The sequence below is a fragment of the Protopterus annectens genome, chromosome 14.part0 (genome assembly GCF_019279795.1).
Source record: "Protopterus annectens isolate FY-2018-M chromosome 14.part0, PAN1.0, whole genome shotgun sequence".
NCBI classification, from domain to species: domain Eukaryota; kingdom Metazoa; phylum Chordata; order Ceratodontiformes; family Protopteridae; genus Protopterus; species Protopterus annectens.
The window spans coordinates 910783702-910810463 of record NC_056748.1 but is presented as its reverse complement, the minus strand read 5'-3'; the positions used below and the strand labels follow the sequence as shown (position 1 = coordinate 910810463).

Genomic DNA, 26762 nt, shown 5'->3' with positions numbered 1-26762 from the left:
AGGTATAAAAGCAACTACAGCTAAGAATCCCACCCCTTCAGACAGGGATTCCTGAGCTTTAGATAGATGGGGTAAAAAATTATATACCTCTGCAACTCTCGCCATTAGGTCATTGATTTGCCAGTTTCACATGCTGAAATACCAGCAACATATTATGGAACTTGTTAAGCAAAAATTATCTCCCTTTACAGACTGCGCAATAAATAAAGAATTACAAGAGCTTATGCATTCTGCAAGCCAAGTCAGCAAGCATACTTTGCAGTGTGGCTTTGACGCCCCAGAAGCATCTTGCAGGGGAGCAGTCACTTGTTCCTGTACTGAGAAGGCATGCTTGGCTTAAGGAGCAGACCTTGCCAGACCATGTCAAATCAAAATTACTAGACACTCCTTTTAACAAGGATAAATCTGTTTGGCACCAAAGCAGAAGAGGTTCTGAAAAAGATCATAGAAAAAGCTAAATCTATGCAGACAGTCAAAGATTTTTTGCAAGTGCAGCCTCCTGGATTTAGTAGGCATCACCCCTTGAAACATTGGTCCTTTCCAGCCCCCTCAAGGCCAACTCAGACTAGACCCAGGCGGCCAGTACTAGATCTTTCCATTCTAAACACCTTCCTGGTGGTACCAAAATTCAAAATACTCACCCTTCAGCATCTTCTTCCCATGCTGGCCAAAGATGCCTGGTTAGCCATCCTAGACCTAAAAGAAGCCTATCTGCACATCCCTATCAGGGACTCATGGAAGGAAAACCTACGTTTCAGGGCAGGATCTATGCATTATCAGTTCTCTGCGCTTATCCACTGTTTCCAGTGTGTTCACAAAATGCCTGGCTCCAGCCATTGTGTATTGCAGACAGAGAAAAATTCAGATTTACCCATACTTGGATGATTGCCTGATTCAGGCAGGCAGTCCGGAAAAGCAGTTGCAGCACCTGACATTTGTAAAGAACCTTTTAACCTCCCTGGGGTACACTGTCAACGAAAAGAAATCAAAACTAGTCCCCAGTCAAAAGATTGTATTCCTGGGAGGAAGCTTGAACACAACATCCCAGATGGCATTCCTTACTCCAGAAAAACAAGCCTGACGGGCTACTTCACTCAAATGGCCACCCGAACCCAGCTATCCGCAAGGAAAGTCCTGCAGGCCCTAGGGTTCATGGCCTCTTGCATTCTACTAATTCCATATGTCAGACTGCATATGAGGAAACTTCAATGGTACTTAAAAAGTCTTTGTTTCCAGGTCCTGAGAATGTTGGCACCAGTCATACCTTATCTAAGGACAGACTTTCTTAGTTGGGCTGCAGCATGCAACCAAAGCAAGGGACTTCCCTTTACTCAACCCCATGCCACCCAGACCCTAACCACAGATGCATCAGACTATGCCTGGGGGACACACCTGGACGACAAGTGCATTCAGGGCCACTGGAGCCCAAGTCAAATTCATCTGCACATCAACCAAAAAGAGATGCTAGCTGTTCAGCACGCTCGGACAGCTTTCAAATCCATCCCTACTCTCTCCAGGACCCCCACTAATAAAAACAGACAACACTACAGTTATGTGGTACATCAACAAGCAGGGGGGACCCACTCTTACCTACTCTGCAGACTTGCCATGGCCCTGTGGAACACGGCCTTGGACATGCATATTCATCTGCAAGCACAATTCCTGCCAAGCAAACAAAACTCTCTGGCAGCCGACTTAAGCAGAAATCTCTTAGACCCACAAGAGTGGCAATTAGACCCCAGCACTTTCAGCCTTCTAATCCAGAAATGGGGGACCCCGGAGGTGGACCTTTTTGCTTCCCCCTGCAATCACCAGCTCAGCAAATTCTGCACCAGGACACCTCACAACAGGGCTTGGAAAGTGGATGCTCTGTCCTTCCAGTGGGTAAACCTCTCAATCTATGCATTTCCCCCTCTGCCTCTTCTCACAGGAATACTACTCAAGATAAGACAGGACAGATCAAGGGCAATCCTGATTGCCCCGGACTGGCCACGTCAGCACTGGTACCCACTACTGCGCAGCCTGTCACCAGTGCCACCCTGGCACCTACCCCATATCCCAACCCTCCTCACTCACCAGGAGGGACAGATCTTGCATCCGCACCTGCAAACCCTGAGTCTTGCAGCCTGGCTTATTCCTTGAATTCTCCCCCAATGGCCAGCCTAAGCAAGCAAGTGCTGGACGTCTTTCTTGAAGCCAGAAGACCCAGTACAAGGAAGTCCTATGCTGATAAGTGGAAAAGGTATTGTTCCTGGATTCAGTCTAAAGGAGAAGACACAGCACTGCCCTACTTACCTCTAATCCTGGATTACCTAGCAGATCTACTCCACAGAGGTCTATCCTTCTCCTCCATTAAGATCCATGCCTCTGCCATCTCGGCTCATTACAACACTGAGCCACCTCTCTTCTCTCATCAAACAGTTCCGGAGAGGGGCAAACAACTTACGGCCACCAAGGAGAGCCCCCACCCCTGCTTGGGACATTAACTTTGTACTGATAAAGCTCACACTAACCCCCCCCCCCCAATTCCTCTCTTGGAAAACAGCCTTGCTTCTGGCCATCACTTCAGCTAGAAGTGTGTCTGAGCTACAAGCACTTATGGCTGCGGAACCCTTCATTATTTTTCAGGCTGACTGGGTCTCCCTCTGGACTAACCCTTCCTTTATGCCTAAAGTGGTGTCCAGTGTGACTCTCAACCAATATGTCCATTTGCCAACCTTTTTCCCTAATCCTCAAAATAAAGGGGAAAGGATCCTGCACTCCTTAGATGTGCACAGACAGCTCAGATTTTACCTTGATTAGGACTAAGCCCTTCAGGAAATCTGACCAGTTACTAGTCAGATGTTCTTTGTGTTTCACTGTTGCAGTCATTGCACTTGGGTTATATGCCTGCAGGTAGCCCTCTGCCGGCCCGAATACCAGAGTCTTGGGATTTTTGTGTCAGATGCTGTCACCTCTTCCATGACGTCAGGGGTATAAAATATGCAGCTGACGTCATTACACCAGTCTTTCTTGCCGAGAAGGAGCCCGAAGCAGAAGCAGTTCGCAAGTGATGGTCGGACGCTACCTGAAATTTTCGAGTTTCAGACCTGAAGTCTTCTAAAGCTACGTACCCCGTTGGGGAGTCTTTTTTTCTTGCTCTAACCGATGTCAGAAAAAATTAACAATTGACTTGCTTGTGGAAAGCAAATAGAGATGTTCATTTTTACTGCATCACCTGTTTAGGCCCAGTCCATGATATACCTAGCTGTCGGTTTTGTGCCTTGTTTAATGTCCGAACCATTTGTCATCAAGCTATTTTTGTAGCTAAATTCTTTCGCTCTCGTTCTCCGTATTCCGAAATGGCTTTGCTAAGCCATCCGACTACCGATCTTCCGAAAAAGCACAAAGATAGAGACGGACCGCATAGGTCAAAAACTGCCGATGCTTCCATTAAGCTTGTCCCCAGTCCGCCGGTACTCAGTGAGACGCCTTTTCAGCCAATGATGCCCTCTTCTACAGATTTGCAGGTCTCTGCTGAGACCCATTCGGAGTCCGGTATGCTGCAAGATGCTTCTTCGACTATGGAACCTGCGGCTGTCTCTACCTTGGATGGGTCCAGAGCTGCTGTGCAGGCACTGGCTTCTGAGGGTGTATTCCGACCTAATGATATTCATATTAAACTGACAACTTCATTTCCTACTAAAACTACCGAGTTTCTCAGGCCCAGAGTTCGCACTACGCCTAGAAAACCGATGTCCAAAGTGCATGCTCATCCTCCCATGCCACAAAACAAATGCTTAGAATGGCTGAAGACCTTATTACTCTAATTAGGAGAAGCCAGCCTTCCCTGCCAAAAGACAAAGAATTTAATTTCCTTCTGATTCTACAGACCAGGAGTCTGATGACTGACCCTTCTGATTGCCAGAACGTACCCTTGTCTACCTATGAAGATTCAGATGCACAGGAATCCATTCCCTCTGCTTACCCTCCAGAGGATTTCTCTTTTGGTGAAACCTTGCATACCCTTCTGCTGGGAATGCCAGGACTATCCTCAGTCCAAAAAGATTATCAGTGAATTTTTAGATTTGCCTCAGCACAGGCCTCTGACTATACCCCCTGTCTTGGTTATTGTAGACAATGTCTTCTTGGAGTCCTGTCTTACTCCTGACAGCTTACCACCAGCACCTAGAAAACCTGACAGGTACTACAGAGTACCTGATTCTCACAAATTTCTCTTTAAGAATCCTGCTGCAGATCCAGAGACCATTTCCCAGAGACCTAAAGGCATTAAGGCTACTACAGCCAAAAACCCTACCCTAGAGCTTTAGACAGATGGGGTAAGAAGGTGTATACCTCTGCAACTCTTGCCATCAGGGCTTTGAATTGCCAGTTTCACATGTTGAAGTACCAGCAACATATTATGGAACTAATTAAGCAAAAATGGTGTTACTTCCAGATTGTGCAGAAAATAAAGATTTACAAGAGTTAATGCATTCTGCAAACCAAGTTAGTAAACATACTTTGCAATGTGGGTTTGATGCCTTAGAAGCATCTTGCAGGGCTGCTGTCACTGCGTCTGTACTGAGAAGGCATGCTAGGCTAAAAGAACAAGTCTTGTCTGACCATGTCAAAGCAAAATTATTAGATGCTACTTTAAATCAGGAGCGTTTGGCACAAAACCAGAAGAAGTTCTTAAAAAGGTGGAAGAAAAAGCTAAATCTATGCAAGCAGTCAAAGATTTCTTACAGGTGCAGCCACCTAGATTCAGTAAGCATTGGCCTTCAAAAAACTGGTCCTTTCCAGTCCCTCTCAGGCCTTCTCAGTCCAAACCCACGGGAAACAGACCACCAAGACTACAGTCTCAGGGTATGCAGAGATCTAAACAATGGAGTGTTTCCACCTCGGAACCAGGGAGTGGTAAGCCACCCCCTTATGGAAAAAGTTCACAATGACTTTCCAGTTATCCTTCCCAGTCATGCCCAAGTACTAGCGCCCCCTAGGAGGAAAACTCGCCCTTCATGCAAAAAACTGGATGTCTATTACTCAGGACCGATGGGTTCTAAACATTGTATCCTAGGGATACAGATTCTACTTCCACTCACTGCCAACACCAACCGGTTGCCAGACCTTTCTCCAAACCAGTGGGCAGAGGCTCAAAAGCAAGTACTTTCCCTTCTCCATATCAGAGTTATTCAACCTGTTCCAGTAGAACAAAGGGGACAGGGTTTCTACTCCAGACTGTTCCTGGTGCCCAGAAAAGACAGCTCTTGTCACCCAATCCTGGATCTATCAATCCGCAACACCTTTCTGGTGGTCCCAAAATTCAAAATGCTTACACTGCAACAGCTTCTTCCTGTGCTAGCCAAGGATGCCTGGTTTAGTCACCCTAGACTTAAAAGGAGCTTATCTGCACATCCCCATAAGGGAGTCTTGCAGGAAATATCTACGTTTCAGGGCAGGTTCTATGCACCATCAGTTCTCTGCACTTCCCTTTGGCTTATCTACTGCGCCCAGAGTATTCACAAAATGCCTGGCTCCAGCCATTGCATACTGCAGGCAGAGAAATATTCAAATCTACCCATACTTGGACAATTGCCTGATTCAGGCGGACAGTCAGGAATTGTTGTTTCAGCACCTGGCATTTGTAAAAAGACTTTTGACTTCACTGGGATATACCATCAACGAAAAGAAATCACAAATGGTGCCCAGCCAACAAATTGTATTCCTGGGAGCAAGCTTGGACACAACTTCCCAGGTGGCATCCCTCACTCCAGAAAAGCAGGTCCATTTGACAAACTATTTCAAACTAATGGCCAACAAAGCAAAGCTATCTGCACGGAAAATACTGCAAGCCCTAGGGTTCATGGCCTCTTGCATTCTGCTAATTCCATATGCAAGACTGCATATGAGGAAACTTCAGTGGTACTTAAAAAGTCTCTGGTGTCAACTTTCTCGGGACATGGAAACAGTGATTCCTATCATACCTTGTCTAAGGGCAGAGTTCCTTTGGTGGTCAGAAGCATGCAACCACAACTACAACAAGGGACTTTCTTTCACTCAACCCTTCGCCACCCAAACCCTGACAACAGATGCATCAGACTATGCCTGGGGGGCTCACATGGCAGACAAATGGAGCCCAGAACAAATTCCCCTGCATATCAATCAAAAAGAGATGCTAGCTGTACAAAATGCTCTGACCGTCTTCAAATACCTTATCTTTCCAGGACAGCTCCTGATAAAGACAGACAACACCACAGTTATGTGGTACATAAACAAGCAGGGCAGGACTCATTCTTACCCACTCTGCAGGTTAGCCATGGCTCTGTGGAACACAGCCTTGAGCATTCAAGTGCATCTACAAGCTCAATTCCTGCCAGGCAAGCAAAATTCACTGGCAGACGACTTAAGCAGAAATCTACTGGACCCTCACAAGTGAAAACTGGAACCCATCTCATTCAAACTTCTAATCCAGAGGTGGGGAACTCCGGAGGTGGACTTTTTTTGCTCCCCCCCCCAAAACCACCAGTTGAACAAATTTTGCACCCAGAACCCTCACAGCAGAGCCTGGAAAGTGGACGCATTATCCTTTACATGGGAAAACTTCTCAATTTATGCCTTTCCTCCTTTGCCCCTCCTCTCAAAAGTACTACTCAAGATCAAGCAGGACAGGCCAAGGGCAATCCTTATTGCATCAGACTGGCCATGCCAGCACTGGTACCCACTCCTACGCAGTCTGACAGCATTGCCACTGTGGCACCTACATCAGACATCTTCCCTGCTGTCTCAGCAGGAGGGACAGAGTGTGCATCCACAGCTGCAAACCCTAAACCTTGTAGCCTGGCTTATCCCATGAATACACCACCAGCATCCCTCAGCAAACAGGTGCTGGACATCATCCTTGAGGCCCGAAGGCCTAGTACTAGGAAATCCTATGCTGAAAAGTGGAAAAGATACTGTTCTTGGAGTCAGTCTCGAGGAAAGGACACAGCTGTGCCCAACTTGCCTCAAATCCTTGATTACCTAGCAGAGCTGCTCCACAGATGCCTATCCTTCTCATCCATTAAGATTCATACCTCTGCCATCTCAGCTGATTATAATAAGCCCGCCTCTCTTTTCTCACCCTCTCATCAAGCAGTTCCTGAGAGGAGCTAACAATTTAAGGCCCCCTAGGAGAGCTCCCACCCCAGCCTGGGACCCTAACTTTGTACTGGAAAAGCTCACACTTCCCTCTTTTGAACCTGCTACTTCAGCAGAGTTAAAATTCCTCTCTTGGAACACCACCTTAGTTCTAGCTGTTACTTCAGCAAGAAGAGGGTATGAGTTACAGGCACTAATGACGGTGGAGCCCTTCATTATTTTCCATGCTAAAAGGGTTTCCCTCAGGACTAACCCTTCCTTTATGCCAAAGGTGGTATCCAGTGAGGCTTTAAACAATCCATCTATTTGGCAACCTTTTTCCCTAATCCTCAGAATAGAGGAGAAAGGATCCTGCACTCCTTGGATGTGCACAGACTGCTCAGGTTTTACCTTGACAGGACTAAGCCTTTCAGAAAATCTGAACAGCTACTAGTCAGCTTTGCTACAAGGGCAGAGGGCAAGGCCATTTTGAAGCAAATTATTTCCAAATGGATAGCACACTGCATCCATTTCTGCTACAAGCACCATGGAAAAACCTACCCTTCTGGGGGTCAGAACTCATTCCACTAGAGCTATTTCAACCTGTAAAGCATTTCTCAGGGGGGTCCCCACCAGGGACATCCTGGAAGCTGCAACCTGAAGTTCTGTGCACACCTTCACCAAGCATTACCACTTACCTATTTTTTCTAAATCCAGAGCTTGATTTGCTACAGCAGTCTTACAAGGCCTGCTAGCCAGCCCCAACACTTCTTGACTACCTCCACCCTCTCTCAGCTTTGGGAATCAACCCAAGTGTGGTGACTGCAACAGTGAAACACGAAGAACATAGTACAGTTGTGTACACTTACCATAAATGCAGATGTTCGAGTGTATTCATTGTTGCAGTCCTAGTTTCTTTTCCCTCCAGCCCCCTGGTTTTCTCTATCCTTCTTACCTATCCTCTTTATGGCCATCTTTTATGGCAGGGGTGTTTACTTTTTACTGGAGGTGTTCCACACCATGTAATAGCTTCCTATTTTGGGGGCTCCTGACATGTAGGGCAAGAAAAACTGATGTAATGGCATCAGCTGCATGTTTTATACCCCTGATGACCTGATGTCATGGAATAGGCAGCAACATCCAACGCAGAAATCCCAAGACTCTGGTATTCGGGCCGACTGAGCACTACCTGCAGCCAGATAACCCAAGTGTGATGACTGCAACAGTGAATACATTCGAATATCTACATTTATGGTAAGTGTACACAGCTGTACTTTTTGCACCAGGGGCAGAGGGCAAGGTCATTTCAAAACAATTTCCAAATGGATAGCACACACTATCCATTTCTGCTACAAACACCATGGGAAACCAACCCCTAGGGGGGTCAGACTGCATTCCACTAGGGCAACTTCTACCTCTACAGCATTCTTCAGAGGAGTCCCTACCAGGGACATTCTGGAAGCTGCTACCTGGATTTCTGTTCACACCTTCACCAAGCATTACCACCTGCCTATTTTTTCCAAATCCAGGGCGGGTTTTGCAGTAGCCGTCCTACAGGGCATACTTGCCAGCCCCAACTTTTCTTTACTACCTTCACCCATTCCTCAGCTTTGGGAATCAACCCATGTGTGATGACTGTAACAGTAAAACACGAAGAACATAGTATAGTTGTGAACACTTACCATAAATGTAGATGTTTGAGTGTATTTATTGTTGCATTCCTGGTTTCCCACCCTCCAGCCCCCTTGTCTCTCTCTGTCTCCTCTCTAGGTCTATTACTCACCGCTTACCGGGCTATTGGTAGTTACTTTTTACTGGTGGTGTTTTTCCCACCATAGCCTAGCTCCCTATTTGGGGGGCTCCTGACATTTGAGGCAAGAAAAACTGATGTTATGGTGTCGGCTGCCTGTTTTTATACCTGTGACGACCTGACATCAGTCCTGAAGCAACAGCAACCGACGCAGAAATATTAAGTCTCTGGTATTCGGGCTATCTGAGGGCTACCTGCAGGCAGATAACCCAAGTGTGATGACTGCAACAGTGAATACATGCGTACATCTACATGCATGGTAAGTGTATAGAACTGTACTTTTTCCATATCCAGTCAGACAACCAGTTTTTTATGCGTAATCTAAACAGTCAGTGGATCACTAGAGAGTACTTTTTTGCAATAAGGCAGTGTATGTTTGGCACTGGTTTGCTTTGTTCTTTCAGCAACTGAAGTCATGTGAAGCTGAATAAGATTATGAATTCTGAGATTCAAAGTCCTTTTCTGATCAGTGTTTCTTTGGAAGTGAGTCAGTCTTGTGACAGACTTTGGGGAATGCATCATATTAACCCTGTTGTCATGTGTGCAGCAGGGAATGGTGAGTTAACACTGAGCCTATTCTCTTTTGGCACAGGAGATTTCTAGTGCGAGTTCCCACCATTCCTGCTGATTCAAGAAAGACCAAAAATAATTTGTCACCCTGTTATACAACCAAGATGTGTATGCCTTCAGGCACCCCAGTCCTTGCAGACATTGGAAGCCATCTCAGTCCAATCCAGGGATTTCCCAAGTGTTTGAGTAGGCAACTGACTTCATCTTTCTTCCTGTCAATTAGCTGTAGATCCCCTGATCCCATTTTTTTTCTTCTCTGGTTGACTGCTCGGATGTTGCTTAGGCTACTAGGAAGTCTTCCACTTGGCAGACCTATGCCTCCAAATGGAGTTTGTTGTCCATTTGAACAAAATGGTACCCTACATTGCCCAGATGATTAGCTTGCAGTGTTTATCATATCATGCACCACTTCATGATTTGGGTTTTCAGCATTATGACCTTGTGGAAGGCAGGGTTGTCCCCCAACACTGGAAGGCCATACAGTCCTTTAAAGGACTTGAATAGTTCCAGGACTCCTGTCTCCATCCTTTTTTGAAGAACAAGCTCCCATTCACAAGACCTGTCATTAATGATTTGACAGGCTTACCCATCCAATGTTTGAACTTGCAACATTGGTGTAATTTAAATATGTTTTTAATTTTTATTTATTGATTTTTTTTAAGTGTTCTTTCTAAGTCATTACTCTTCTGTGTAAGCTCTTGAAATTCTGGCCATGTGTTGTCTGGAACTGCAGCATTACACAAGACCTAGTTGAACCTTAGAATGACTTTCTGTTCTTTCCAAAAGTAACTGGAGTATTTCCTGACCTACATCTTTTTGTCTCCCATTTTGTAGTAACAGAAACCAGTTGGGAGACTGAAGAGCCGTTTTTTACACTGGATATACATTGCCTGGTCTGTTAGCTGAAATGGGAGCCTAAGGTTAGGAAGATAGTGGTTTGTATCCTTTGCTCTGTAAATTGAAATTTTCATGGTTTCCAGGTGAATACAATTCTAGTGGATGTTTTCTTTGTCACTGGGTGTTCTACTGCCTAGTAGCTAATGCTGCAGTCAAAGCCCAGTTCATAAAAGATGCATTTTCCTTCAGCATGTGCTATAAAATGTCTTCATTACAGACTCACTTGGTTTTCAGTGCAGATCTTCACAAAACATTATTGGCTGAACACTTGTTAATTGGGCTTCTTAAGACAGTATGTCAGGCTTGAACCTTCTGACCTCTTATACATATTCCATTCTGTTTACTGCTTAGTATTCATCCCAACTAAGAGCCCATCAAAAAGATCCTTTAATAAGTCATCTGATAAGGTAAGACTGTGTCTGTTATATTCAACATGAAGAATTTTCCTTGATGGTTCAGGTACTCCCTCCCTCTCTCTCTCTCTCTCTGCATTGTTCTCCCCCATCCAGCTTCAGCTATATGGGGTTCTCTATCATTTGGGCAGATAGATGCCCATATATTAATGTTGCTGTTGAACCTTCATTGTTGGTTATGGATTTGCAGGAAGGTACTTGCTGTTGGCTAAAGGATAACTGCACTTGTACCCGGCATTGAGTCACAGCATACTTTAGGGATGATTGGAATGAGTATGTGGACCCCCCACAAGTGTTGTCATCCATAGGTTTTGTAAATAACGAAAAGGATGTTCCGAGCCAAGGACCCTTTCAGGAGCGTCTCTTACATCAGTTGGTGTGGTAAAAACTACCTGGGTAATGCATCTGGCTCACATCTAGCTGTCTCTCATCTACACGTCAGCATGTTATTTAATCAGGCTGTGGGTCTTAAAGATCTGCTAGGAAGATCAAGTTTCAAAATGAGTGGTAGCTTAACAGAACTAGTCGAATGATTTACATGAGATCAGACTTGGCTAATGGATATCCTTAGCTTCAGGAGCAGCCGGTAAGTAAAGACTTGAAATCTAGCTGAGTTAGTGGCATAGAGGGATGGAGCCCTTACTGTTGCACGTTTTTGAGTTTTGCCCCATACACTACAAACATAAAAAGAACTCCGAAACCAAGTAAAAAAACTCATCCACAATGATAAAAAGAACTTCTACACTAAGCCCCCCACTACCCTTAAATCAGACCCTAAAAAATTCTGGAACTCTATCAATCACATACATATCTGGAGCATTTCTCCCCAGGCCTCCGCTGAAAACAGGCTTTGTGGAACCTAGTCGGGCTTTCCCGGTCAACAAATGATAAATAAAAAAAAAAAAAAAAAATACTGAACCCTGGAAACCCTTCCCCTCCAAACCCTTGCTCAAACAACACACCAGATGAAACAGCTACCAATTTCAACTCCCATTTTATTGAATCTATAACCACTTTAACTCTCTCCACACTAGCAACAATGCCAACAACCCCTTTAACTCCTCATATTCTTTCTCCCTCAAAGCTGTATCAGCAAACACCCTGCTCCCCTTCTGTTGATAATCTACCCTCCTATTTCCTACAGATTGCTGCAGAACCCCTAGCCTATCTATCATAGTCAACCGCTCTATTACTGAATCCTATGTCCCTCCATATGGAAAAAATTCTATACATTACCCATACACAGAGGAGGAAACTCCTCTGACATATTCAACTTTAGACCAATAGCTATACTGTCTCCCCTCTCTAAAATTTTAGAAAAATGTATTCACAGTCAGGTAATGCACTGCCTACTTCAGGAAAACCTACTTACACAAACAACACATGGGTTTCGTCCCAAACATAGTACCACAACAGCACTAATATCCTTCAGCAATACTATATCTCTGGCTCGTGATAACAATAAACTTGTCTCTTGCCTGTTCCTGGACCTCTCCAAAACCTTTGACCCCATCTCCCATCCTCTTCTTGTGGCCAAAGTAACTAACCTAAACTTCTCTTCTCCTACTATTCCCTGTTTCTCAAGCTACCTCTCACACTGCCAGCAGTCAGTCAAATGGCTCTCTGTTCATCCCCCCCCCCCCCACTGTGGAAATGGGAGTCCCCCAAGGATCTATCCTTGGGCCACTACTCTTAAATATATTTACTTATCTACTACACCCCCCCCCAGTCATCACCTGTACAATATGCTGATGACTCTACTGTCATCACCATTGTAGACAATCCATCAGACCTCCACTCTACTACCCAAACATCTTTCAACACCATAGACACATGGCTCAGTAACAACAAATTAATTCTCAACCCTAAGAAAAGTAAGCTCTTACTCTTTCTCCCCAAGAACCTCTCTAATCTCAAGTCTACTTTTACTATTCTATCAAGCAACAGCACCATCATCACAGTCGAACCTAACACAAAATCTCTAGGAGTCATAATAGATGATTGGCTTCAGTTTGATCTACATTTGACAAACTGTGTCAAAAAGACACACCAGAAACTCTGACACCTTTACTGCAACAATAGGTACTTAACCAACAGGGCCACAATAACTCTCTCTCATGCATTTCTTCTTGCTACTGTATTATACAGCTGTCAGTTAATCACAAATCTAAACTCCACACTCCTCTCCAAACTAGAAACTACCTATAATAAGGTGGCCAGATTATCTGCAAACCAAACCTATAAGTCTCATCACTGCAATATCCCTTATGCAACTAGAATGGCTAGAATTTCCCCACCTGCTCCTACTACATCAACTACAGTTTAGCCACTCCATCCTATACTTGCCCTCCTTCTGTCCCAGCCTTACTTCTGTTGTATCCAAATACTCTCCTGCTAGACCACTACGCAGCTCTGACCAAGACCTGCTACAGATTTATAAACCCAAGACCAAAACAGGTTGTCTACTCTGTAATTACAACCCTGCTGTATCCTGGAACCAACTACCCCTAGAAAGTAGGTCCCTTAACCACCCTAAATAATTCAAAACAGCCACTTGAGAATACCTAAAGAAAAACTGGTCTTGCCACTGCACTCACCCCCTGACCCTCTTTCTCCTGTGTATTCAAGACCCCTCTCTCTCCCCTCTGCCCATCTTACCTTTACCCTCTCACAACTCCCTTTCACATCCCTTCTTCCATTGTCTAATTTTCCACCTGCACTTTTCCTCTAATCTCTTCCTTTCATCGACTCTTTTCTCTTCTCTCAACCTCCCATCTCTTATCTCTCCTCCTCAGTATTTTTCTTCTTTTGACTACCCTTATCACCTGTTACCGTCTGTCCTCTTTTTACTTCTTGATAGGGTTAACCTAGTTTAATGCCAAGACCCCCCTGCACTGTACCTCTGAGTGTAAATCTTAAGTTATTGTATGTTTGGTTCACAGAGTCCATCCTAGATGTGCTTTACCTTTTCAAAATGTTTCTCTCACAGTAGTGCTTTTTGGTTTCTTAACATCACTTCAATACCACTGTAAACCGTGTATATGTTTTTGAAACTTTTTATTTTTTTTATTTTATTTTTATGAGTATATAACTTGAATGTATTTTAAGTTTCTGTATCTGATCTATAATTTTGTCTCACTGTGGAGCTTTTCTTCCCGGGTCTCCGCTGAAAATGAGCCACTAGCTCAGTCGGACCAACCCGGTCAAGAAATGTAAAGTAAAATAAATAAATAAAAGGTTATACTGGTAGTGGAATGAGGCTTTTGCTTTCTTGTCTCTGTCGGGTGTGAGTGTGGGGGAGCATTACAGGTGTGCCAGTTGTCACTCTTCCAAGTGGAGACTGACAGCTGGTAGCAGAGACCTTAGCAAGTGTGAGGTGTCTAGGACAATTGATTCTGCATCATCATGAAAGCAAGTTTCTTCCATTATGCTGTGGAGGAAGTTTGGTTGTAATCACACCAGATATCTGTATGACTGCTGCCAACCTGGCCCTGTTCCAGTTTTGATGCATAGTGATCCATACCAACCCTCCCAGAGCCTAAAGACTACCTGGAGAAAAGACCACCCTGTTAGTGAAAGGTCACAGGAGTATTGCTTAATGTGTAGAGAACCAGGAGAACATAAAGAATTGTGGAGCTACTCAAATGGAACTCTGAAGTCGTACACTCTGAGAAATACTGTGATAAACTCAGATTTTAATCATTTCTGGAATGCAGAAGTTTTCTTCTACCCCTGCTCCATCTGTTTTTGGACAAGGAAAACTCATTGCTTCCTCTATTATTACTTGCTGTGATAAAACAGAGCAGCTGTTTGTGGGTTGCTTCTCCATCATGGAAGGATCCCATTCCTTATGTATTAATCTTGATTCTAGTGCATCTCTTACTGAAGGTCAAGCTGGTGAATTCCAGGGATGTTCATCGTGTTTCACTGTTGCAGTCATTACACTTGAGTTATCCTGCTGGCAGGCTTCCCGCAGTGGTCTGAGTTCCAAAGTCTTGGTCCGGTGTCGGTTGCTGTCGCCTCTTCCCTGACGTCAGTGCGCCAGGGGTATAAAAGATGCAGTCAACGCCATTTTCTTTAGTCTTTCTTGCCGCGCGGTGCCTGAAGCAAAAGCAGTTCGCAAGTGCCGGTCGGCCGACTCCTGAGATTTTCGAAATTGAATTTCAGATCCGAAGTCTTCTATAAAGCTATGTACCCCGTTGGGGAAACTTTTTTCTTGCTCCAGACCGATGCCAGAAAAAGTTAACAATTGTATTTCTTGTGGGAAGGAAATACCTCATAAGGATTTTCATTCTTACTGTATTCCTTGCCTAGGTCCTGACCACGATGTTGCTAGTTGTCGGTTTTGTGCTAGACTTAACCAACGCACTATTAAGCGTCGGTACGATTTTGCTTTTCATTACTGTGGCCGTAGGTTTAACTATATAATGCCGTCAGAACAGCCAATGACCGGAGTTCATAAAAAGCGCAAGGAAAAAGAAAAGGACAGGCATCCGAGGTACAAGAGAGCAGGCTAGCACGTACGGTTGATGCACGGATAAACCAACCATGAATACAAAAGACAAAATCCAGCACCCAGAGTAGGAAACAGTCCAAAACCGACGGCGAAGCCTCTTCTAGGCCAATTGCCGGTTCTCAGTGAGGCACTTTCACAGCCCCTGACACCTGCTACCTCAGAGCCACAGGCCGCCTCCGACTCCTACGTGGAGACAACTAGGCCTTTGGATACTCAAGGTATTGGGCCTTCAGAAACTAATTCCTCAGATGGGTCCGGAGCCACTGAGCAGGCATCGGCTTCTGAGGGTGTTTTCAGACCTACACAGCTTTATATCAAGCCAACTTCAGCATCCAAGACAAAGACTAAAACAGTTTTAAAGACAAGGAAACAAGTACAGCATTCTCCAGGACAGACTTCCATGCCTAAGAAACAGATGCTCAAAATGGCCGAAGACCTAATTACTTTGATCAGGGGTTCCCATCCCCCTCCTGATAAGAGGCCTAGGCAAGACACGGAATATGATTCCTCTGATCAGGTTTCCATTTCCTTTGACTCCTCTTCAGGACAGGGATACTCTATTCCTCCCTATGAGGATTCTGATGCTGAAGAATCTATTCCTTCAGATTCTCCTCCTGAGGATTACTCCTTTGGGGAAACCCTGCATACCATGAGGGAGCATCTACATTGGGAGAGCCAAGATTACTCGGATTCTAAGAAAAGGCTCAGAGACTTTCTTTTACTACCTCGGCACAGACCTCTTGCTATTCCACCTGTTCTAGACATTGTAGATTATGTATTTTCAGAGTCCAGCCTGTCTCCCGACTTTTTACCTCCTGCACCTGTTAAGCCATACAGATACTACAAGGTTCCAGATTCTCATACATTTGTATATAAAAACCCTGCTGCTGACCCAGAAACTATTTCTCAGGGTCCCAGAGGGGTCAAGGCCGCTACTGCAAAAAACCCTGTTCCCTCAGATAGAGATTCAAGGGCACTGGACAGATGGGGGAAAAAAGTTTACACTTCTGCTACCTTGGCTGTAAGGGCTTTAAATTGTCAGTTTCATATGCTTAAATATCAACAATACTTAATGTGTCTTCTAAAACAGAAATGTTGACAAATTCTGAATGTTCTGAGAACAAGGAAATGCAGGATTTATTGCATGCAGCTGAACAAGTGGGAAAACATACTTTGCAATGTGGTTATGATTCACTGGAGGCCTCTTGCAGGGCCGCTGCAACAGGTTCTGTCATTAGAAGGCATGCTTGGTTAAAGGAACAGACTCTGCCTGATCATGTTAAAGCAAAATTATTGGATGCTCCATTACAGCATGATACTTTGTTTGGTGTTGAGGCAGAAGAGGTGCTGAAGAAAATGGAGGATAAAGCTAAATCTATGCAGACAGTAAAGGATTTCTTACAGGTACAGCCACCCAGATTTAGCAGGAACTGGCCTTCTAAGAATTGGTCCTTTCCCATGTCAGACTGGCCACAGAGAGGCAGATACAGATGCCCAAAGGCAAGACAACATCCCCAGGGCTCATACAGGCCCAAACAATGGGGTGCTTCTACCTCCAAAATTGGAGAAGACAAATCACAGCCATATAGGAAACAGTCCCAATGACTTCCCTCTGCCAATGCCAAGCATTTATCTTTTGGCAGCACCCTTAGGGGGAAAGCTAGCACTTTTTTCACAAAATTGGCACATGATCACCCAGGTCAAATGGGGCTTAAATATAGTCTCTCAGGGCTACAGGTTCCACTTTCACACCCTTCCAAAGGCAAAAGGTATGCCAGACCTGCCACACAATCAGTGGACAGAGGCACAAAAACAAGTTTCATCTCTCATGGACATGAGGGCTATTCAGCCAGTGCCACAACAAGAGCAGGGGCAAGGATTTTACTCAAGACTTTTCTTAGTACTAAGAAAGGACAAAGCATGGAGACCAATTCTGGACCTGTCTATTCTAAATACTTTTCTGGACGTTCCGAAATTCAAAATGTTGACTCTGCAGCAGCTTCTGCCCATGTTGGGCAAGCAGGCTTGGCTTGTAACTTTGGACCTCAAAGAGGCATACCTGCATGTCTCAATCAAACAATCTTGCAGAAGATACCTCAGATTCATAGCTGGCTCAATGCAGTACCAATTCTCTGCACTGCCCATTGGCTTATCTACTGCGCCCAGGGTCTTTACAAAATGCCTGGCACCAGTAATTGCATTTTGCAGACAAAGAGGAATTCAAATATATCCATATTTGGATGACTGCCTTATTCAAGCAGAGACCAAAGACATTCTACTGAAGCGTCTGGCGTTTGTAAAAAGATTACTAATTTGCCTAGGGTACACAGTAAACGAAAAGAAATCAAAACTCAAAACTAGTACCCTCTCAAGAGATAATATTCCTGGGAGCAAGCTTAAATACAACTGCCCAGATGGCTTATCTCACGCCAGACAAACAAAGGGAACTGACTTCTTACTTCGAAAGCATGGCAACAAAGACCCAGTTATCTGCAAGAAAAAATCTGCAGGCTCTGGGCTACATGGCATCCTGCATTCTGCTAATTCCATATGCAAGACTGCATATGAGGAAACTACAATGGTATCTAAAAAGTGTTTGGACTCAGCATTGCCACAGCCTGGAATCATTCATTGCACTCATTCCCTGCCTGCAACAGGAGTTTTGATGGTGGGCACAGGTCTGTCACCACAACAAGGGACAGCCATTCACTTTACCCACAGCCAGACAAACGCTAACAACATATGGCATCAGATTTTGCCTGGGGGGCCCACATGACAGGAAAATGTATTCAGGGCACATGGCCCCCAAGCCAAAGGCATCTTCACATCAATCAAAAAGAGATGCTAGCTGTACAAAATGCCCTGACAGCCTTCAAGGACCTACTTCATCCAGGACAGCTGCTGATAAAGGCGGACAACACCACAGTCATGTGGTACATAAACAAGCAGGGCGGCACACAGTCCTACCCCCTTTGCAGACAAGCCATGATTTTGTGGAACACAGCATTGATTTACCAAGTGCACCTGCAAGCACAATTCCTGCCAGGAAAAACAAATGCTCTGGCAGACGAACTAAGCAGAAACCTCATGGATCCTCACGAGTGGAAACTAGATCCACAAGTCTTCAACATAACAAGGAAATGGGGATGCCCAGACATAGATCTTTTTGCCTCCCCTCACAACTGCCAACTTCAGAGATTCTGCACAAGGACTTATCACAAACAAGCATGGAAAGTGGATGCTTTGTCTTTCAGCTGGAACAACCTTACAGTATATGCCTTACCTCCACTGCCTCTCCTCCCCAAGGTACTACTAAAGGTCAGACAAGAGAAGCCACAAATGATACTGATTGCTCCGGATTGGCCACGCCAACACTGGTACCCAGTCCTTAGGAGCTTGTCTCAAGGCTCAGCTTGGACATTGCCTCAAATTCCTCATTTACTGACCCAACCAAACAATCAGATCCTGCACAGCCAACTCAGAACCCTAAATCTAGCTGCATGGCGGATAGTATAACCATTCAGAATACACCTCTTTCTAAAGCGGTTATGGATGTTATTTTGGAGCCCAGAAGGCCCAGCACCAGAAAATCTTATGCAGAAAAATGGAAGAGATTCTGCGTTTTGAACCAGGCACAAGGAATTGACACGCTTGTTCCAAATATTCCTCCGCTTTTACAATATCTAACGGAGATGCTGGACAAAGGCATATCCTTCTCATCAATTTAAGGTCCATGCCTCTGCCATTTCAGCTCATTACAATATGGACCCACCTATTTTATTAACATCTATTGCTTAGGCAGTACCTCAGAGGGGCCAAAAACATAAGACCTCCAAGGAGAGTACCAATACCTGCATGGAACCTCAATTTTGTCTTGGAAAAACTCACACTGTCTCCTTTTGAGCCAGCCAATACAGCTGAGATAAAATTCTTATAATGGAAAACAGCTCTGCTCCTAGCAATAACTTCAGCAAGAAGAGTCTCAGAGTTACAGGCATTAATGGCTGTGGAACCTTTTATTATCTTCCATCTGGACAGGGTTTCTCTAAGGACAAACCCAACATTTATGCCTAAGGGGTAGTGTCCAGTGTGGCTCTTAACCAAACCATTTGCCTACTTTTACCCAAACCCACAGAATAAAGGGGAGAGACTTCTGCATTCTTTGGACATACACAGACAGCTACACTTCTACTTGGACAAAACTAAAGCTTTCAGAAAGACTGAGCAACTTTCAGTGGCATATGCTGCAGGATCACAAGGAAAGGCCATCTCAAAGCAGACCATTTCAAAATGGATAGGACACTGCATTCGTCTATTCACAACATGGCAAATCAGTGCCTAAGGGCATTAGACCACATTCTACCAGGGCAGCAGCCACCTCAACAGCCTTCCTCAGAGGAGTACCAACCAAGGATATTTTGGAGGCTGCAACTTGGACTTCAGTGCACACTTTTACTAAGCACTGCCACTTACCTCTTTACTCTAAATCCAGAGCAGGCTTTGCCACTGCAGTTCTGCAGGGCCTTATAGCCACTCCTAATTCTATTTAGACCCAGCCGCCCAACCTCAGCTTTGGGATTCAACCCAAGTGTAATGACTGCAACAGTGAAACACGATGAACATAGTACAGTTGTGTACCTACCATAAATGTAGATGTTCGAGTGTATTCACTGTTGCAGTCCAGGTTACCCACCCACCATCCCCCTTTCTTTGCTGGGACTTATCTGTACTTCCCTATTCTATACAAACTATGTGGTGTATTTGCTTGTAGATGAAGGTATTGTTTATTTTAGTGCATGCTTTTATAAGCAATGATGTTAAGTTGTCTATCTCACCTTCATTCTTGCTGGTTGGGCTCGGAGCCGATCCTCGGGTCTGACTCGGCCATCTTCTAAAAGCTCGAGAGCTATTTACTGGCTCGAGGCCTCCCCATATCCCACAATGCCTGACGCTGGATCCCCAGATCTTGTTTGCCGCTTCTGCTACGCGGTTGCTTTTGCTGGCTCAGGTCGTATTTTTCGTCTTTTTGATGGGCTTTATAAAAAATGTTCTTAGATAGTTGGTGTTTGAATTTATTATAGTTGTTTTAGTACTCTTATTGTCTCTCTCTAGTTTAAGATCTATCCCATCCCCTTAGAAAAATCGTTTTTACTGTTAGAGAGTTTTCCCCTCCCCCCCTCTCTTTCTGTCTTCAAGGTAGCCATTTTTAGTTGGAGGCTAACCCTTGTTCTCTAAAATAATTTTTATAGTTTTTTCAGGTAGAAATAGTTGTAGTACTTTACTATTTTCTGCTATATATTATAGTTATAGTGTGTGTGTGCGTTGTTAAGGTGTGGTAACTGGTGTTTTGTGTGTGCGTGTTTTTTTATACTTGTTACCTACTGTCATACTGTTGACCCTTTTTTTCCTGTGATATTTCCTTTCTGCAGGATGTCCAAAGATACGAAGGTATCGGGATTCAAGAAGTGTGTCTCATGCCGTCAGAAGGTGTGTCTGACAAATGGTCACACTTCTTGTGTCTACTGCTTGGGTGCCCTACACCTGCAGGACTCTTGTTCGGTGTGCCATGTCTTTAGTCCAAGAGTCCTGCAGGAGCGTAGGAATAAGCTAATCCTTAGAGGATGACTAAAACCTGAAGGGTCACCGGCTAAGACTCAGCCAGGGAAACCCTCCAAGCCAACGAAGCCATCGGCTCCCAGCTCGGAGCCGTCATCGGGTGTGGCATCTGCTTCGACTTCGGTTCCAGCCGGAACCTAAGTACCTGCCTCTCAGTCGGCTCTGACCCTGGTGTCGGAACCTTCAGGGAGCCGAAAGCGTTCTAGGTCCCCATCCCTAGAGTCAATTCGCTCGGCTCCGGGGTTGCCTCTGTTACAGTCGGAGCGAAGTCACCGATCTCACTCTTCTCGGTCTTCGAGACTGTCTGACCATGACTTGGAGAGAGTGGTGAGCAGACTTCTGAAATCGCAGGCCCTGGCTAAAATGTTATCCAGCCCCCCTCATCAGGGTTCGGCTCTGCCCATCTCTACAGTAGTTCCTCCTTCAACTCACCCCTTGAGTTCAGAGCCGGAGCTTGTTGGGGTTCGGGTCGTGGAACCATCGGCGCCGATACCTACCCTTTCGGTTCCTTCGGCTCCGATCACTTCTATGGTGCCGTCCTTGGAGGGATCTGGGCGCCGAGACTCCCTCGTCAGCTCCGAGGGGGCGAGTGGCATCGGACCCTTGTCCGACCCCGTTCTCCCTCTCGGAACTTCGCAGGTGAGCTCGGCTCCTACATCTGCCTCGGAGCCGTCTCTCTCGGTGCCGGGGAGGGTTCCGGTCTCTTGGGAGCCTGAGCCGCCTTCTCTGCCAGGAAGGGGTGCCTTTGAGGTCATGAGGAGTGTGCTGGCCCCTGAGTCAGCCCCACGGTCAGCCTCTTCAGCTCCTCCCCCCATGGTGCCTGTGTCTGCTCCTGCCCCTCCTCCAGACCCCAAGCGAGGAGAACAAGCGCTCCAGGTCGCTCCATTGGGTGTGTCTTCCTCTTCCGAGGCCTCCCCTGATCATTCAGAGGAGCCCCCTCGAAAGAGGAAATGCAAGAGGAAGCATGTTGACTCCCCTGAGTCTGTCACTTCGGATACCGGCTTAGAGGATTCGGAAGGGTCCCCGAGGTCCCCCTCTGAAGATGTCTCCTTCTCAGACATCCTTGAGATGCTTAGGCAGAGGGGGAACTGGACTACCCTTAACCCTTCTGAGGATGAGTCGGTATTTCTGGACGCGTTTGGTTCTTGCACCTCCACCTCCTGGGTGTCTCCGCCTTTTGATCCACTGATGGCAGTGGTGGCTCGAAAGGTGTGGTCAGCCCCAGACACAGTGGAACCAACTCCCCGAAGGCCCATGAAATTCATCACAGCACCACAAGACAAGCAATTTTTGACAAAGGGGGTGTCCCTGTTGATGCTATGGTGGTAGCAGCGGCCACGAAAAATGAGTTGGCTGAGACTTCTTCGTCTGTCCATCCCCCTAATAAGGAGTCTAGGATGATGGACAGATACGGGAAATGGATGTTTTCCTCAGTGACCTTTTCCATGCAGTCGCTGAACTATTTGTGCCATTTTACCCGCCTTCAAAGGGATCTCCTTAAGGAGCCAGGAGATGCCCTTCAAGATCCATCAGCTGCAGGAGCCCAGGAAAAGATTACCTCCCAGCTGGCGACTCTTAATTCGATAGTGAGCTCCTCCATGCGGCTCATTTCTTATGCGGCCGATGGGGCGAGTAGGGCTGCAGGCACAGGTGTGGCCTTGAGAAGGCACGCTTGGATGCGGTTATGTAACTTTGCGGAACCCTTCAAGGCGTCTTTCACCAATACCCCATTTGATGATTCTGCTCTTTTTGGACCACAGGTGAAGGATACCCTTACCAGGTGTGAACAGGAAGGCAAGACTCTCTCTGCTGTGGGAATCTGTTTTTCCACTCTTTCTAGACCATACCCCAAAGGTCAGAAAAGTGGGAAGATGTGGTTCCGGAAACCCCAGGGAGCCGTGCCTGACACAGGTGATGTTTCCCTCCAGGGGTAGAGGAGGGAACAACAATAGACGCCGCCCTCGAGGCAGAGGGGGCCCGCAAAATCAGGGCAGCAGAGATTTCTTCTCTGACGAGCCCTTCCAGCATCCCTGAGGGGCTGCCCGGCTACCCACCTTCGGAGGCAGTCAGGGGAAGATTATCGCTGTACCCAAAAGCCTGGCAAGACATAACTCAAGACAGATGGGTACAGTCTATCATATCCGGAGGTTACAGAATTCCCTTTGTTCATACCCCCTTAAGGTCAAACAAATCCCTTCCAGATGTTCCACCCAGTCTAAGGGAACAAGCAGTGCAAGAGATCTCAAAACTGCTACAAAAACGAGCCATCCAACGAGTCCCAGCAGACCAGCAAGGATCCGGAATTTACTCAAGGTTCTTTTTGGTACCAAAAAAGACAGGGGACTGGAGACCCATTTTGGATCTTAGCAGACTAAACAGGTCTGTACAAAGAACGAAGTTCCAGATGGTCACGCTTCAGTCCATTCTACCCTTTTTGGGTCAGGACAATTGGATGTGCTCCATAGATCTTCAAGATGCGTACTACCGTATCAAAATGGACAGGCGCTCCAGAAGATTCCTCCGCTTCGGCTGGGAGCCAGTCATTATCAGTTCCGAGCTCTGCCCTTTGGTCTCACCACAGCCCCCAGGGTGTTCACCAAATGTATGGCAGTAGTTACCTCTCACCTGAGACGGCAAGGATTCCAGGTGTTTCCCTATCTAGATGACTGGCTCCTTACTGCTACCACCAGACATCAGCTGCTACGAGCCAGGAACTACACCATCCAAACTTGCTCCAAGCTAGGTATCGCAATAAATTTCGTAAAGTATGCATTGTCGCCTTGTCAATCTATAACCTTTATAGGCGCAAGCTTAAGTACAAAAGACATGTCAGTGAGACTTCCGTTACACAGAGTATTAGATATTCGCCGACATGTACAGGTGTTGTTAGGATGCAAGAAAATTCAGGCCAGATTCGTCCTAAAGACATTGGGCCTCATGGCAGCAGCGATCATACTAGTCCCCCTGGCTCGTTTTCATATGAGGATTCTTCAGTGGTTGCTTTTCACCCAATGGTCCTTTCTACAACTTCCAATGTCTCACATGATCATGATTACACAGACATGCAAAGACCAGCTTGCTTGGTGGATGGTTTCCCTGTCAGTACCCCAGGGCAGACCATTTGTTCTTCCTCCTCCAGTAGCCACGGTGACCACGGATGCCTCCCTGATCGGGTGGGGGGGCATTTTCAGGGCAGAACAGTCCAAGGCACCTGGCAACCCCACGAGTACCATCTGCATATCAATGTCTTGGAGATGAGAGCTGTGCTTTTAGCATTGCAAACTCTTCAGAACTCTCTTCCCACCGGGACCATTGCAATTCAGACAGACAATATGTCCGTAGTGTGGTACATCAACGAGCAGGGTGGAACCAAGTCCTACCCCTTATGTCGAGAAGCACTCAGACTGGCAGTGGGCGATCTCTTCCCAGTGGTTTCTGATAGCAACACACATCCCTGGGACGTCCAACGTTATAGCGGACAGGCTGAGCAGAGCAATCCTCATGCCTCACGAGTGGTCTCTCAATCAGACAGTGGCGGACCAAATCTTCCGCAAATGGGGTCAGCCTTGCTGCAACCTTTTCGCCACCCCCTTCAACAGCAAGTGCGACAGTTTCTTTTCTCTCCTCCCTCTTCCCGGATACTCCCCCAGAGACGCTGTAATTCACGATTGGCCTCAGGGACTTATTTATGCATTCCCTCCATTTCCCCTGATTCCCAAACTAATACAGAAAGCTACCGTGCTGGGATGCAAGATGATCCTCATTGCCCCCTACTGGCCTTGACAAATTTGGTTTCCTTTCCTGCATCATCACCTTCTGGAGCAGCCCTGGACCCAGTACCAGATGACCTGATCCATCAGTTGGGTGGGCTGCACCAATCCCTTCAGTCTCTCACCCTCACTGCTTGGTTGCTCCACTTCCAACCTTAGCCAGGCTTCCGAACATTTCCCAATCGGTGCGTGAAATCATTTTATCTTCGCATAAATCTACCACCAGAAAAACTTATGCTAGTAAGTGGAAACGTTTCTCTTGCTGGGCAGAGTCTAAAAATATAGATCCCTTTTCAGCCCCTGTCCACCACGTTTTTGATTTCTTAGTGGAACTTTTTCAGGCTGGGTCCTCTTCTGCCACCATTAGAGTTCAGTTAGCTGCAATTTAAAATTTTCATACAGGCCTATCTGAAACTAGTATTATGTCCCATAAGCTTTGCAAAGTTTTTCTTAAAGGGACTACTTAGCTCAGGCCCCCCAGTAAGAGATCCCCCGCCTCCGTAGGATCTGAATTTGATCTTAGCTTCCCTAATATTGCCCCCCCTTTGAACCCGCAGCTTCATGTTCCTTGAACTTTCTTTCTTGGAAAACCCTCTTTCTGGTGGCAATTACTTCAGCTAGAAGAGTTTCTGAACTCCAGGCCCTTTGTGTTCACCCTCCTTATTTAGTTTTCCATAATGACAGAGTTTCGCTCAGAACTAATCCCTCCTTCCTTCCTAAGGTACCTTCTGAGAGTAATCTGAATCAGTCCATTGATCTTCCGGTCTTCTTCTCAAATTAGTCCAACAAAGCTGAACATAAATTACATCAGTTTGGATGTTCATAGACAATTACGTTTCTACTTGCATAGGACTAAACAAATTAGAAAATCAGACCAGCTCTTCCTGTCCTATGCTGAAGGTAAACAAGGTCTACCAGTGTCTAAAGTAACTCTATCTAGGTGGTTGACTTCTATTATTACCTTGATTTATCAATTGAGGAACAAACAGCTCCCTGCTAAATCAAAAGGCCACTCTACTAGGGCTTTAGCTACTTTTGTAGCTTTTCAGGCAAGATTAGCAATGGAAGCCATTTGTGTGGCAGCTACATGGGCCACTCCTCATACATTCATTTCTCATTATAAGCTGGATGTGGCCTCTAGGAGCAGAGCTGATTTTGGTTCTACTGTGCTGAAGAGTCTGTTCCGATGAGCCACCCAGGACTGAGGTGCTAGGGACGCTGTCCCAACCAGCAAGAATGAAGGCTCGATAGACAACTTAACATTAAGAAGTTATGTACTTACCATAACGTTCCATGTTAGTTGTCTTCTTCTCGCCTTCTTTCTTGCGTCCCACCCTCCGTCCCCCTATCCTAATAGACCGAGAAGAGTTTCCCTTTGAGTTCCTTTTCGCTTGCTGAGTCTTATCTGGTTTGTTCCCTCAACCTTTTAGCTCTGTAGCTAAACCTATGCTGTTAGGACAGGTGTCCTTATGTTTGTCTGTAGTTAAGTCTACCAAATGAGATCTGGGGATCTAGTGCCAGGCATTGTGGGATATGGGGAGGCCTTGAGCCAGTAAATAGCCCTCGAGCTTTTAGAAGATGGCTGAGTCAGAGCCGAGGATCGGCTCTGAGCCCCACCAGCAAGAAAGAAGGCGAGAAGAAGACAACTAACATGGAATGTTATGGTAGGTACATAACTTCTTATTTTTTAGCCTACCCTTTTGGGGGCACCTGACATCTGGGGCAAGAAAAACTGAAGAAAATGGCGTCGACTGCATCTTTTATACCTCTGGCGCACTGATGTCAGGGAATAGGCGACAGCAACCGATGCCGGACCAGGACTTTGGAATTCAGGCCGACTGCGGGTAGCCTGCCAGCAGGATAACCCAAGTGTAATGACTGCAACAGTGAATACACTCTAACATCTACATTTATGGTAGGTACACAACTGTACTTTATGCTGATAGTGTTTGGCCTAGGGAAGAGGATACGTGTTACACAAATGCTGACCCAGTAGGTTCCACTACACTTCTCGGCCGTTGTGTTTTCTGTCTTGCAGATGAAGTGTCTTTAGACTGTAGGGCTTGACTGTG

At 45.8% G+C, this 26762-nt stretch overlaps 1 protein-coding gene across 1 annotated transcript in view; it reads left to right on the top strand.

The window, feature by feature from the left end:
* Positions 1-26762, top strand: part of BTAF1 (B-TFIID TATA-box binding protein associated factor 1) — a 3603226-nt gene that overhangs the window by 2547685 nt on the left and 1028779 nt on the right. The window lies entirely within an intron of this gene.